At 37.2% G+C, this 15,583-nt stretch overlaps 1 protein-coding gene and 1 pseudogene across 3 annotated transcripts in view; one reads left to right on the plus strand and one right to left on the minus strand.

Annotated features, from left to right (window-relative positions):
* Positions 1–15,583, minus strand: part of NKAIN3 (sodium/potassium transporting ATPase interacting 3) — a 619,999-nt gene that overhangs the window by 344,548 nt on the left and 259,868 nt on the right. The gene's annotated exons all lie outside the window — the stretch shown is intronic.
* Positions 1–15,583, plus strand: part of LOC140619895 (putative charged multivesicular body protein 4B-like protein CHMP4BP1) — an 89,362-nt pseudogene that overhangs the window by 8,867 nt on the left and 64,912 nt on the right.

Here is a 15,583-nt window from a genome sequence, read left to right on the forward strand (position 1 = left end):
GCTAATCGGAGTGTAGTTGATAGCTCACAGCAGGAATTATAAAGCTGTTAGCAATTGAAGAAATTTATATGGAATCATTTACCCTTCGAGGGTCTCTCCACACCACCCCCCACCACAGTAGCCTCTGTAAAAGATGAGATAGATGACAGGGCAATAGTTGGTTCTGTGTAGGCTCTTTCCTATGGACTCTCTCATAAAATCAATCCTTAAGTGCAATTAATACATCTTTAATACGACCATATACATCACCAAACTAATGCAGCTATTAACCTAGAGTATCTCAAGAATTTGTTGAAGGCTTGCATTCATTTTATAAAATCTCAAGATATACTCAGTAGGGCAGCAAACAAGTCACCAACATGGGATGGACAGGGTGCTCTTAAGAATAAAGAGTGAGGGGCACCTGGGTGGCACAGTCAGTTAAACACCTGACTTTTGGTTTCGGCTCAGGTCATAATCTCATGGGTCGCGGGATAGAGCCCCATGTCGGGCTCCAGTCTCAATGGGGAGTCTGCTTGGGATTCTTTCCTTCTTCTTCTCCTCCCTCCCCCTCTGTCTTTCACCCTCCTCTCTTAAATAAATGAATAAAACTTCAATAAAAGGACTAGACAGTGAAAATAGTACAACTGTTTAGTTTAAAGCCTTTGCAAAGAAAGCACAACAAATTTGAAAATTCTGGATAGCTACCTTAGAAGGATGGGGTATGCCTGGAGATTTCAAATAATTAAAGAATGCCATGAGGGTTAATTGATGTCAGTAGTGCAAGGCTAAGGAAACCACTCACTATGGATTGGATTGAAGGTGAATAATTTGTTCCATCCAGGGCTATTTTCTGAATGACCTATGCTGATTCCCATCAGCAGATAGAATTAGTTATCACTGCCAATGTGTCCCTTCAGGGCCTGCTCATTTTTCAATTCACTGCCATTTGGTTGAGTTATTCCCTAAATGAATCAATCACTAATTCATAATTAGATCTAATGACAGCATAAATCTCTGTAGTGGAAAACTTTGGAGATGACAACGTGAATCTTTAGACAATTCAGAGATACGATATGTTTGTTATTCTTAAAACTAATTTAAGACTTGGCTTAAAATCCAGGTCAAGATACATTAGCTAAAAATTATTTTGTTTTTGGGTTTAGTGTGATGAAGTTAACAGTTCTTTTGTTCATCTTACCTTGTTTTTCACATCCCTACACAGCAACTATTCTAGAGTACCAGATTTAGCAATGTCACTGACATAAAAGGTCTTGTCATTAGCTCAATGTTATAGAGTAAATTATATGAAAGTAACTATTGTTACTTTAAGGCCAGATCATCATCCCTGAGGACCAAAAAGTCCCACAGGAGAAATCCCTTGTGGCTTTGCTAAGACTCTGTAAAACAATGGACTATAAAATAATGAGTCTGGATAAACTAGCTGGATTTTCTAATTCATCTTTTTCTCTCTGAAGCTTGGGCAAGTCTGGTTCCAGTGTAGTGCTGTTGGTATCACAGTCAGAACTCATTGTTTTCTCTTATGCTTGTTCCACTACATGCTCTTAAGTACAGCTGAACATACATTTAAATGTGAAACATACTCTCCTTAATGTACTACCCCCCTACCCTCTCCCAATATTCAGAGCCCTGATACCTTGGAGGTCAAGATAAAACCCAGAGATCCTCCACTGTGATATCTCATGGGAATGCTGTGCATGCCTACAGTGTGGACCTTCCTCTTTTCCTTTTCCTGCACCAGGGAAATACTTTCCAGTTCTAAATGTTTTGATTTCTGATACGCAGCAGTGAATATGGGTTGGCTATTTAATTACTCCCTCTCACAAGTTTGCCTAGCTGTTCACTTATCAAACTTAACATTTTGCATCTGTTCAGGTAAGTCAAATATTGAGGAACAAGGTCAATACTGGGGCACTTGGTCACTGCGTTATATGTTCCAAGGGCCAAAATTCCCCAGCACTCTCTCACCAAAACAGTATTTAAATGAATACATGTTTCACATAGGAGTATAATGGGATCTAACCTCAGAGCAAATCCTAGACTGCTGCCTTTTTTGGACTCTACTTTTTATTTACTCTCAGCTCCACAAGAGGACTAGGGTCGTTATGCAACTTGGATGTCCTTGCCACCACTGTTTCCTAACAACTGTCTCATCCAGAGAACTCACGCCTAATCTCAGCCAAAACACGGAGAAGTTTCAGTTTCATATACATAATGTTTTAAAAGCAATTATAACATTTAATAATTCAGACTTCCCTGGACCAAGGATAAAAATGGTTTAGGGAAAACCTTAACTAAATCTTATCCAGGAATAAAGGTTTTGATGACATCAGCCAGAGATGTTTTCCAGCTTCTATAATCATTCCTTTTAGAACTGGCAAGTCCTAAGTACTCTGGATTAATGAACCTTCTAAGATAAACTAAACTAGAACTGATATTATAGAGAATTGGATGCTTCAATCTAGGTCCAGATCCAAGATGCTCTTTTTGTTCATGATTCAGCTACACTGCAAACAATTAAAGCTACCCAAGATGATTTCCAAGTGGGATCAATGGGTTGACTCTGCATTTAATTCAATGTGGATGTGTCCTTGGCCTCAGCAGTCTTCTGCAGACCACTTAAATGAGATCTCTGTGTGTGTCCCTCAGAGACTCACATGGGATTTACTGTCAATTGACCTTGATCACACTTTTAGCCATGGAAAGGATTCCTCTACCACTCCAGAACTTTCCTAATTTCATAGTTGAACACTTGCTCGATTATTAACACATTCCCAGGCAAGAAGAATAAAAGAAAACTCTATAGAGCCAGTCACATAATCAGACAGATTAATTGTTCTTCCAATAGCAACATTTAAAAACAGCTGGCATGTGGCCTCTCTACCCACGGGTTATCCAAGAATCAGAGAATCAGGCAGGAAGAGAGACCTTGAGAGAACATTGATGCAATCCCTTGGTCCTTCTGGAAGCTTGCAACTAAATCATCTCAGACAGAGGTACATTTGCCCGAATTTTAATGAGCTCAGGGGACAGAGCTCTCATGACTTCCTATTCAGAATAGGAAAAAATCTTTTCTCACAGCTAAACGACCTCTCCCTTTAGAGCTGAAGTCTATTCATTATGTCTGGCTGTGGTTTGAGATGGAGAAGGGCTTCTCTAACAATTCCTAAATCACACATTCTCTACAGGACACGAAGCCACTTCCTACCTTGCAGATCATATTCTCACAAAACGTATAAAATATTAAATTTTGGGGAGTGACATTCCTTGTTTCTCAAAGTTATCTCTATTTCTCCTTAGCTCTTAACTCTAGAGTTAAATATTATTTTCTAGTAAAGTCTAACCAGATATGAGTAAAATAAAAAAGTCTCTATGCTGTCCACTCTGGTAGACACCAATCATATGTGTACTTGACATATGGCTAACGTGATTGAGAAACTGAATTTTAAATTTTACTTGACTGTACTAAATTTAAGTTTAGATCTAAAGACTGGTATTTGCTACTTTTTTTTTTTTTTTGTATTTGAATGTTTGGAAGACGTTCAATATGTTTAGGACATTTTGGGTTTGTACATTTACTTTTTCAAATGTAAATTTTATGACATGAATAATGTTCAAGTAATGCTGATGGAAAGTTAGCATCCATTTTGAGATGTCTTTTAGTGTATAATACACAGAGGATTTTGAAGACTTAATATAAAAAGAACATTTAAGTATCTCATTAATATTTTCATGTTGATTACATATTGAAACTATAATATTTTGGATATACTGGGTGCTATAGACTAAACGCTTCTGTATCTTCCCCAGAAAAATTCTTATGTTAAAACCCTAATTCCCAGTGTGATGGTATTTGGAGGTAGGGCCTTTAAGGGATAATTAGGTCTTGAAGGTGGAGCCCTCAGCAGGATCCAATTATGCTGCCACCCTGTCCTTGGACTTCCCAGCCTCCAAAAATGTGAGCAATGTTCCTTGTTGAAGCCACCCAGTCTACAGTATCTTGTGATGGCAGCCTGAACTAAGACACTGGGTTAAATAAAATATGTTATCAAAATTAACTTTATCTTTAAAAAAGAACTATTGTTAATATAACTAATCACAATCTTGAAAATAATCCCTTAATGGGCATTCTATACCTTACTATATCGCCTCTCATAAGCATCATAAATCTGACACAGGACTAAAAGGTCGAAGGAAAGGAAGTTGGAAGAGCAGGATTTTAAATGTTGTACCATAAGGTCATGATTAAAAGCAGCCCAGGGAAAAGAATTTAAGGTCTTCTACATGGTCTTAGCCCTCCAGCTAGTTACAAAATCAAATGTCTAATGTATACAAGCATATCAACTTCAAGGTTTTTTTTTGTTTTGTTTTGTATTGTTTGTTTCACAGCTTGATATGATTATGCATATGATAGATGTGAAACGGGAGTCTGCAAAAACAGGGAAAATGCTGCAAAAGGAATTTTACACATCCTCAGGATGGTCTGGGAAGGCCTCAGACAGTCCCATCTACACAGGGTTATGCTCGGTTGTATATGGTATGATGTATGTGCACAAGTTTGTGGCTTGAGACTTGTATTGCAAGGCAAATTCACAGAGATAAAGAGTCTTGGCAATTTGAAAATTTAGCAAGCTATTTTGATTGCAACTTGGTATAAAAATATTAGCAGCATTATAACTCGGAAATAATTTTTGAAAATGTTGCCTCATAGATTAGAACTAAGGAAGGGCCCATTGCCAGACCCAACTCTGTCCAAGAGGAAAGATAATCATGCAGAGATGCCCACAGAAAGTTGATCTGGGGCGGGGGCGGGGGTCAATGTTCACTTCTATCACCTTAACTTAAAAGCTGACTTTTCTTTTCCTTTGGACCCCCCTTCAGGTGTCTTTTAATCATACTAAAAGAACATTCTATGTGGGTACCCCCTGTGATTATAAGCATTAATATTTTATATGTTCTCATGGATTCTGATCTTCTAAGAAAGTAACATGTAATGACCAGCAGCTTTTCTTTGATATGAGATATATTTGTGACAGCAACATTTTAAGTGTCTGGAAAGTGAATCTGGCCTGTTCTGACAGAGGAGCCCCCAAGAGGATGAACACAGAACACATGAGATACCTGTTTCCAGATCTTTTAATGAATCATCATGAGAATTTTAGCAACTTAACTTTCTCCTCTAACTTTTCCTCAACATTTTGAAATACAGCCTCCTGTTATTTCATTTTTTAAAAATATGCAAACACCGACAGGAATGTAACCACACTGCTATCAGAAGCTCCCTGAGGGCATGGATTGTGTCTCCAACCTCTGGGTGCTCTAAGTCCTGCTATGTACATGACCTGGTACAAAAGTCTACATGAAATATTGAATGGGTTTTTTTAGCCCTTATGCGTATGAAAAGTATGTCCACTTCGCATGTTGTTAAAGTTATTAAATATTAGAATTTGAATGCTAAAATGACTCTGAGAGATTGTCTAGTAAATTCTTTCATGGTAGAACTCACAAAGCTGGGACCCAGGCATTAATGTCACTTCTAAATCCTATAGCTAGTTAGCAGAAAACTGTAGCTAGAATCCAGGTCATGGAAAGATTTACTTCTTTATGCTGTCTTAGCAATAGCTGAGATTACTTAGGTGGACTTTTATGAACAACTCAAATTCACAGACAAAATATTTCAGAGTCCACTTTTTGGTCTCTCCTTTTAACTTGAAAGAGTCATGGTAGAAAAAAGTAATTTTTAATGTTTTTAGAAAAACAATTTTTAATCTTTTGATACCTAATGTTCTTGTTGCCAAAAGTTAAAATCAAATGTTTATAATATGATGAAATCATATTTCCTTAATATCCAGCATTGCTTAGCATTTACTCTGTGCCAGGAACTATATCAAGCTCTTCACATGCATTATCTCATTTAATCTTCCAACATCCCAAGGAGGTAGGCTATAATACTATATTAATACTTTGCAATGAGGGAACTGATACACAGAGTGGTTACCTAATAGCCCAAAGTCCAACATTAATCTATTTCAATAATAGAATCAATTGGGCATTTGTAGGTGCCGAATTACACTTGATCCTTCAACATCTGCTCTCACAATCAACTCATTTGGCTGAAAATGACCAGTCAGGTGTGCTCATGCTGTGATTCCGATGCTGACATAGATGAATATGAATACAGATATAGTTATAAACACACACATAGACATAGATATATTCTCCTGAATATTTTCATTTCTAATGAAATTCTGAAAAGCAAACATTAAAGACAGACCCAGAGCACATAGGTGGCTCAGTGGGTTAAGCATCTGCCTATGGCTCAGGTCAAGATATCAGGGTCCTGGAATCCAGCCTCACATTGCACTCCCTGCCCAGTGGGAAGTTTGCTTCTTTACCTCTCTCTGTCCTTGCCCCCTGCTCATGCGAGTGCTCTCTTTCTCAAATAAATAAATAAATAAATAAATAAATAAAGCCATTAATAAAAAAATTAATGACAGATCTCTTGTTTTAATGTATTGTTGGATTTGGTTTTCTAATATTTTGTTGGGGATTTTTACATCTATGTTCACCAGAGATACTGGACTGTAGTTTTCTTTTTTTGTAGTGTCTTTGTCTGATTTTGTTTTCAGGGTAATCCAGGCTTGTAGAATGAACTTGGAAGCTTTCCTTCATCTTTATTCACCACAATCAAGTGGGATTTATTTCAGGGATGCAAAGGTGGTTCAATATTCACAAATCAATCAATGTGACATATCACATTAACAAGAGAAAGGATAAAAACCATATGATCATCTCAATAGATGCAGAAAAAGCACTTGGCAAAGTACAACACAAATTCATAATAAAAACTTTCAACAAAATAGGTTTCAAGGGAACATACTGCAACATAATAGGAACCATATATGAAAAACTCACAGCCAACATCATACTTAAAGGTGAAAAACTGAGAGCTTTCCTCTAAGATCAGGAACAAGACAAGGATGTCCATTCACATCACGGTTATTCAACATAGTACTGGAGGTCCTAACCACACAGACAAGAGAAAGAATTAAAGACATACAAATTGGTAAGGAAGAAGTACGACTTACTATTTTTAGATGACATGATAAATACATAGAAAACCGTAAAGATTCCACCAAAACCTACTAGAACTCATAAATGAATTCAGTAAAGTCACAGGATACAAAATTAATAGACAAATCTTTCTGGACACTAATAATGAAGTATCAGAAAGAGAAATTAATAAAACAGTCCCACTTACAGTTGCATCAAAAAAGAATAAAAAAACCTGAGAAACAAACTTAACCAAGAAGGTGAAAGACCTATAATCCAAAAACTATAAAACACTGATGAAAGAAATTGAAGACAATACAAACAAATGGAAAGATATTCCATGCTGATGGACTGGAAGAATCAATATTCTTAAAATGTCCATACTAACCAAAGCAATTACAGATCTAATGCAATCCAGTCAAAATACCAACAATGTTTTTTATAGAACTAGAAAAAAATATTCCTAAAACTTGTACAGAACCACAGGAGATCCCAAATAGCCAAAGCAATCTTGATAAAGAACAGGGACCTCTGGGTGGCTCAATGGTTTAGTGCCTGCCTTCAGACCAGATCCAGGAATTCCAGGATCGAGTCCCACATCAGGTTCCCTGTAAGGAGACTGCTTCTCCCTCTGTCTGTGTCTCTGACTCTCTCTCTCTGTGTCTCTCATGAATAAATAAATAAAATATTTTTTTTTAAAAAAAGAACAAAGCTGGAGGTGTCACAATCCCAGATTTCAAGAGATACTACAAAGCTGTAGTTATCAAAACAATTATCATCTGGGCACAAACCTAGCATTTAGATCAATGCAACAGAAGAGAGAACCCAGAAATAAACCCAAATCTGTGTGGTCAATTAGCTTATAGCAAAGGAGGCAAGAATATACAATGGGGAAAAAGACAGTCTCTTCAACAAATGGTGCTGGGAAAACTGGACATCTACATGCAAAAAAATGAAACTGGACTACTTTCTTACACCATACACAAAAATAAACTCAAAAAGGATAAAAGACTTACATTTGAGACCTGAAAACATAAAAATCATGGAAGAAAGTATAGGCAGTGATTTCTTAGACATTAGCCATAGAAGCATTTTTTTACATGTTTCCTTAGGCAAAGAAAACAAAATCAAAATTAAATTATTGGGACTATACCAAAATAAAAAGCTTTTGCAGAGCAAAGGAAACCATCCACAAAATGACAAGACAAACTACTGAATGAGAGAAGATATTTGTAAATGATACATCACATAAGGCGCTAATATCTAAAATATATAAAGAACTTATACAGCTCAAAATAAAGAAAAAACAAATAATCTGATTAAAAATGGGCAGAGGACCTGAATAGATAGATGTTTTTCCAAAAATAATATACAATTTGCCAAGAGATACACAATAAGAAGCTCAACATCATTCATCATTAGGGAAATGCAAATCAAAATGACAATGAGAAAAGCAGGACCCATCTATTTGCTGTCTACAAGAGACTCATTTTAGACAGAAGGACACCTACAGCCTGAAAATAAAAGGTTGGAGAACCATTTACCATTCGAATGGTCCTCAAAAGAAAGCAGGGGTAGCAATCCTTATGTCAGATAAACTAAAATTTACCCCAAAGACTGTAGTGAGAGATGAAGAGGGACACTATATCATACTTAAAGGATCTATTCAACAAGAGGACTTAACAATCCTCAATATATATGCTCCGAATGTGGGAGCTGCCAAATATATAAATCAATTATTAACCAAAGTGAAGAAATACTTAGATAATAATACACTTATACTTGGTGACTTCAATCTAGCTCTTTCTATACTCGATAGGTCTTCTAAGCAAAACATCTCCAAAGAAACGAGAGCTTTAAATGATACACTGGACCAGATGGATTTCACAGATATCTACAGAACTTTACATCCAAACTCAACTGAATACACATTCTTCTCAAGCGCACATGGAACTTTCTCCAGAATAGACCACATATTGGGTCACAAATCGGGTCTGAACCGATACCAAAAGATTGGGATTGTCCCCTGCATATTCTCGGACCATAATGCCTTGAAATTAGAACTAAATCACAACAAGAAGTTTGGAAGGACCTCAAACACATGGAGGTTAAGGACCATCCTGCTAAAAGATAAAAGGGTCAACCAGGAAATTAAGGAAGAATTAAAAAGATTCATGGAAACTAATGAGAATGAAGATACAACCGTTCAAAATCTTTGGGATGCAGCAAAAGCAGTCCTAAGGGGGAAATACATCGCAATACAAGCATCCATTCAAAAACTGGAAAGAACTCAAATACAAAAGCTAACCTTACACATAAAGGAGCTAGAGAAAAAACAGCAAATAGATCCTACACCCAAGAGAAGAAGGGAGTTAATAAAGATTCGAGCAGAACTCAACGAAATCGAGACCAGAAGAACTGTGGAACAGATCAACAGAACCAGGAGTTGGTTCTTTGAAAGAATTAATAAGATAGATAAACCATTAGCCAGCCTTATTAAAAAGAAGAGAGAGAAGACTCAAATTAATAAAATCATGAATGAGAAAGGAGAGATCACTACCAACACCAAGGAAATACAAACGATTTTAAAAACATATTATGAACAGCTATACGCCAATAAATTAGGCAATCTAGAAGAAATGGATGCATTCCTGGAAAGCCACAAACTACCAAAACTGGAACAGGAAGAAATAGAAAACCTGAACAGGCCAATAACCAGGGAGGAAATTGAAGCAGTCATCAAAAATCTCCCAAGACACAAGAGTCCAGGGCCAGATGGCTTCCCAAGAGAATTTTATCAAACGTTTAAAGAAGAAATCATACCTATTCTCCTAAAGCTGTTTGGAAAGATAGAAAGAGATGGAGTACTTCCAAATTCGTTCTATGAAGCCAGCATCACCTTAATTCCAAAGCCAGACAAAGACCCCGCCAAAAAGGAGAATTACAGACCAATATCCCTGATGAACATGGATGCAAAAATTCTCAACAAGATACTGGCCAATAGGATCCAACAGTACATTAAGAAAATTATTCACCATGACCAAGTAGGATTTATCCCTGGGACACAAGGCTGGTTCAACACCCGTAAAACAATCAATGTGATTCATCATATCAGCAAGAGAAAAACCAAGAACCATATGATCCTCTCATTGGATGCAGAGAAAGCATTTGACAAAATACAGCATCCATTCCTGATCAAAACTCTTCAGAGTGTAGGGATAGAGGGAACATTCCTCGACATCTTAAAAGCCATCTATGAAAAGCCCACAGCAAATATCATTCTCAATGGGGAAGCACTGGGAGCCTTTCCCCTAAGATCAGGAACAAGACAGGGATGTCCACTCTCACCACTGCTATTCAACATAGTACTGGAAGTCCTAGCCTCAGCAATCAGACAACAAAAAGACATTAAAGGCATTGAAATTGGCAAAGAAGAAGTCAAACTCTCCCTCTTCGCCGATGACATGATACTCTACATAGAAAACCCAAAAGTCTCCACCCCAAGATTGCTAGAACTCATACAGCAATTCGGTAGCGTGACAGGATACAAAATCAATGCCCAGAAGTCAGTGGCATTTCTATACACTAACAATGAGACTGAAGAAAGAGAAATTAAGGAGTCAATCCCATTTACAATTGCACCCAAAAGCATAAGATACCTAGGAATAAACCTCACCAAAGAGGTAAAGGATCTATACCCTCAAAACTATAGAACACTTCTGAAAGAAATTGAGGAAGACACAAAGAGATGGAAAAATATTCCATGCTCATGGATTGGCAGAATTAATATTGTGAAAATGTCAATGTTACCCAGGGCAATATACACGTTTAATGCAATCCCTATCAAAATACCATGGACTTTCTTCAGAGAGTTAGAACAAATTATTTTAAGATTTGTGTGGAATCAGAAAAGACCCCGAATAGCCAGGGGAATTTTAAAAAAGAAAACCATATCTGGGGGCATCACAATGCCAGATTTCAGGTTGTACTACAAAGCTGTGGTCATCAAGACGGTGTGGTACTGGCACAAAAACAGACACATAGATCAGTGGAACAGAATAGAGAATCCAGAAGTGGACCCTGAACTTTATGGTCAACTAATATTCGATAAAGGAGGAAAGACTATCCATTGGAAGAATGACAGTCTCTTCAATAAATGGTGCTGGGAAAATTGGACATCCACATGCAGAAGAATGAAACTAGACCACTCTCTTTCACCATACACAAAGATAAACTCAAAATGGATGAAAGATCTAAATGTGAGACAAGATTCCATCAAAATCCTAGAGAAGAACACAGGCAACACCCTTTTTGAACTCGGCCATAGTAACTTCTTGCAAGATACATCCACGAAGGCAAAAGAAACAAAAGCAAAAATGAACTATTGGGACTTCATCAAGATAAGAAGCTTTTGCACAGCAAAGGATACAGTCAACAAAACTCAAAGACAACCTACAGAATGGGAGAAGATATTTGCAAATGACATATCAGACAAAGGGCTAGTTTCCAAGATCTATAAAGAACTTATTAAACTCAACACCAAAGAAACAAACAATCCAATCATGAAATGGGCAAAAGACATGAACAGAAATCTCACAGAGGAAGACATAGACATGGCCAACATGCATATGAGAAAATGCTCTGCATCACTGGCCATCAGGGAAATACAAATCAAAACCACAATGAGATACCACCTCACACCAGTGAGAATGGGGAAAATTAACAAGGCAGGAAACAACAAATGTTGGAGAGGATGCGGAGAAAAGGGAACCCTCTTACACTGTTGGTGGGAATGTGAACTGGTGCAGCCACTCTGGAAAACTGTGTGGAGGTTCCTCAAACAGTTAAAAATAGACCTGCCCTACGACCCAGCAACTGCACTGTTGGGGATTTACCCCAAAGATACAAATGCAATGAAACGCCGGGACACCTGCACCCCGATGTTTCTAGCAGCAATGGCCACGATAGCCAAACTGTGGAAGGAGCCTCGGTGTCCAACGAAAGATGAATGGATAAAGAAGATGTGGTTTATGTATACAATGGAATATTACTCAGCTATTAGAAATGACAAATACCCACCATTTGCTTCAACGTGGATGGAACTGGAGGGTATTATGCTGAGTGAAGTAAGTCAGTCGGAGAAGGACAAACATTATATGTTCTCATTCATTTGGGGAATATAAATAATAGTGAAAGGGAAAATAAGGGAAGGGAGAAGAAATGTGTGGGAAATATCAGAAAGGAGACAGAACGTAAAGACTGCTAACTCTGGGAAACGAACTAGGGGTGGTAGAAGGGGAGGAGGGCGGGGGGTGGGAGTGAATGGGTGATGGGCACTGGGTGTTATTCTGTATGTTAGTAAATTGAACACCAATAATAAAAAAAAAAAATGACAATGAGATATCACTTCACACAAGTCAGAATGGCCAGAGACAAAAAGAAAAGATATAATAAGTGTTGGTAAGGAAAAAGGAACCCTCATACACTCTTTGTGAGAATGCAAACTGGTGCTGCCACTGTGGAAATCAGTATGGAGGTGTCTCAAAAAAATGGGAAATAGGAATGCCTGGGTGGCTCAGTGGTTGAGCGTCTGTCTTTGGCTCAGGGCGTGATCCCATGGTCCTGGGATCAAGTCCCACATTGGGGTCCCTGCATGGAGCCTGCTTCTCTTCTCCCTCTACCTATGTCTCTGCCTCTCTCTATCTCTCATGAATAAAAAAATAAAATCTTAAAAAAAAAAAAACCAAAAACCTAAAAATAGAATTACCATATGATTCAGTAATTCTACTGCTAGGTGTCTGCCTAAAGAAAATGAAACACTAACTTGAAAAGATATATGCACCTCTATGTTTATTGCAGCATTGTTTATAATAACGAAGATATGGAAGCAACCAAAGGGTCCATCCATAGATGAATGGATAAAGAAGCTGTAACATGTATATATAATGAAATATTACTCAGCCATAAAAAAAGAATGAAGTCCTGCCATTTGCAATAACATGGGTGGATTCTGAAGGTATAATGCTAAATGAAATTAGACACAGAAAGACAGATACAATATGATTTTACTCATATGTGGAAGTTAAGTAGCAAAATCAAAGAACAACAACAAAAACAACAAAAAAGAGACAAAAAACAGGATTCTTAAAGAACAAACTGGTAGTTGCCAGAGGAGGGGTAGGTGGGAGGATGGGTGAAATAGATAGAAAAGATAGAAAAGATTAAAAGAACTACAATTATCATAATGGGCACTGAAAAATATATAGAATTGTTGAATCATTATATTATACACTTGAAACTAATATAGTACTGTATGGCAATTATACTTCAAAAGTCAACAGACCCATTGTAAACAAACTATTGACCACAGTATTTCAGTAGAACTCAAAATCCATGGTTCTAAGAGAACAAAGTATATGCATCACAAGATGCTAGTGCTGGAAGGAAACATGAAAAACATCTGGTTATGGATGAGGATATTTATTTACTTTTACTTTCTTAGCCATGCACACTGTGTGGTAGAAATTACTAGTGCTTGGTCACATCCTATTCTTCATAGGAGATTAAACTTCCTTGCTGTTTTGTAGTTAGGTGCTGGTTCTGGACAATGGTCAATGAGTAGAAAATGTGTCACTTTCATCCAAACCTTCTAATTACTGATGAACAGCCATATAGTATTCTTGTTCTCTCCAATGTTAATGAAATGCTGTAAATTCCAGATTATGTGGATACAGGATGGTGAAGACTTCATTCACCTGTATCACTACAAAACTGCATGGAGAGCAATTGTCTTGGAGAATTACCTAAACTTGTGGCAGACTTTACTTAATAAAAAATAAATCTTCAGAATTTAGGAATATTTATGGCTATAGTGACAAATTTAAACTACTCAATTAACCCATTGCAGTTTTGAGAATAAGCTTAGCAGAAAAAACAGTCTTTGTGAAAAACCATTACTTTATTTTAAGCTTAAACAAGAACAGTATGCCCCAATCTAAAAGTTATAACCAACCTGTGTAATCAGAGGAAAGAAATAACTACAATAAATCACTCATTTGTTCAATAAATATTTATGTATCAATTTTGTTCTTAAAAATACTATTATATAATTAATTTTGGCATTAAAATAGAACTTAATGATGGATTAAATGGGATGGTAATGAAGAGGATAGAATAGGTTGAAAATCAGTAAAGGATTTATTGCCAGATGTCTGGAAGGAGCTGAAGTGGTGCCAACTACTAAAATATAGAAGACTGAAGGAAGAGTCATTTTGAGTGTTAGGTGAAGATCAAGTTCTCAGTTGGGTGGGTACACAATAAGTTTAAAAACAGATTTCCAGAATGGAAGTGTCAACATGGCAGTTGGGTACATATAGAGGGTTGATTCCCAAAGGAAAGATTTGAACTACTGAAACAGTAAAATGAATAAGTATCTAGGAATTAACTGAACCAGGAACCCATAAGATATGTACAAAGTATATTTTTAAGACTTTGTTAGAGAATGTCAATCATATATACATAAAAAGGAGAAATATACTTTGTTAATGGATGGATGGTTTCATACTTTAAAATCTTCATCGGGCAGCCCTGGTGGCTCAGCGGTTTAGCGCTGCCTTCACTCCAGGGTGTGATCCTGGAGACCTGGGACTGAGTCCCACGTTAGGCTCCCTGCATGGAGCCTGCTCCTCCCCTCTGCCTGTGTCTCTGCCTCTCTCCCCCCCACCGCCCCCCCTCCGTCTCCCGTCTCTCATGAATAAATAAATAAAATCTTTTAAAAAAAATCTTCATCTTTCTCGTTTATCCGTAAATTTGAGCATTAGCCCATTAAATTTGCAGAGAAAGCTTTTTGAAGATATCGGAGAATTAATTTCAAAGTAATGTGAATCCTAGGTTACTTTGACAAAGAAGAGCAAAAACAAGGATCTTCCTTTATCATACATGAGGACATATTTCAAAGTCCTAGTAAAGAAACAGAGGTGTGGTACTGGTTTAGTAAGATAACTATATCTGCATATATGCAAAAAATATTGCATCTGTATTAACTTGATATATGATCATGCTGGACCATTAATCAATGAGGAAATGATAGATTGTTTAGTGGAAGGTACTGGGAGAAAACTTGCTTATCAATTAAAGAAAAAAAATAACAGTTGAATCCTAACTTTATACTACACAGGGGCAGGAGGCAGGTTAAGACGGGTAAGAAAGGTAGTCATGATTAGAAATGGATTGTGAGAGGTGGAACTATAGGTTAGTACAAGAATAAATAGATGAATGTTTTGAGACTCCTAAATATACAAACCATATATCCAAAAATACCTGAAGGACTTGATTACATCTACACTTTGACTTTTTCTTAAAAAAATATTTTTAAATTTATTTGAGAGAGAAAGAGAGAGAGAGAGAGAAAAAAAACCAGTAAGGAAGAGGGGCAGAGGGAGAAGCAGACTCCCCGGTGAGCAGGGGGCCTGACCTGGGGATCAATCCCAGGATTCTGAGATCATGACCTGAGTCAAAGGCAGAGAGGCTT

The sequence above is a fragment of the Canis lupus genome, chromosome 28 (genome assembly GCF_048164855.1).
Source record: "Canis lupus baileyi chromosome 28, mCanLup2.hap1, whole genome shotgun sequence".
NCBI classification, from domain to species: domain Eukaryota; kingdom Metazoa; phylum Chordata; class Mammalia; order Carnivora; family Canidae; genus Canis; species Canis lupus.